Raw genomic sequence first — 730 nt, 5'->3', positions numbered from 1 at the left:
ACATACACTGGGGAAAAGAATCCTTATTCAATAAATGGTGCTGGGAAAACTGGATAGCCACATGTAGAAGACTGAATCAGGATCCACACCTTTCACCTCTCACAAAAATAATAATGTTTTTGATAAAGACTCTGTGTCCTGGGGCATCAATAATAGTCACATAATATTTACTGATCTCAAATTTCCACAGGGAGATATCAATGATGATATCGTGCGCATACTTAGCTTTCGGTTTATCCAAGACCTAGGCGTACTTGAAGAAGACCTTTCCCATTTCAGTGGCCTCCTTCTCAAATTTTTTGATGGTTCTTTGTTGATCCCACCACATTTGTAGTTCAGATGGCCAGTAGTCGTGGCCTTGCCCGAATCTACGTGTCCGATGACAACAATGTTGATGTGAGTCTTTTCCTTCCCCATTTCGGTGCAAATGGGTGCAAATTTTTCCCATGTTTGTGACTTCCAGAAGTTTTATATAACAAGTCCAGTCTGCACTTGGCTTTTAGAAATACATTAAAAATTTTAGACACATTCTTCTTGCTGATTTCTGTGCTGTCTTGTGTTTGACATCTGCTCCAGGCAATATTCATGTTATCTCTCCTTTGGAGTCACCTGCCTTTCCTTAAATTTCAGGTGACTGAAATCTCAGCTTTCTCATGGGTTTAAGAAAAGTTGTGTGTTTTGTGCATTGTAAATGTGGGAGCAATAACATTTTAAGCTTTCTGAAACCCAA

General features: G+C 39.3%; 1 pseudogene; it reads right to left on the bottom strand.

Annotated features, from left to right (window-relative positions):
• Positions 1-417, bottom strand: part of LOC105808184 — an 11215-nt pseudogene extending 10798 nt beyond the window's left edge.
• Between the last annotated feature and the right edge of the window lie 313 nt (positions 418-730).

The sequence above is a fragment of the Propithecus coquereli genome, unplaced genomic scaffold (genome assembly GCF_000956105.1).
Source record: "Propithecus coquereli isolate 6110/MARCELLA unplaced genomic scaffold, Pcoq_1.0 Scaffold17, whole genome shotgun sequence".
NCBI classification, from domain to species: Eukaryota; Metazoa; Chordata; class Mammalia; order Primates; family Indriidae; genus Propithecus; species Propithecus coquereli.
The sequence above is the reverse complement of the archived record's forward strand: the minus strand, read 5'-3'. Positions and strand labels throughout refer to the sequence as shown.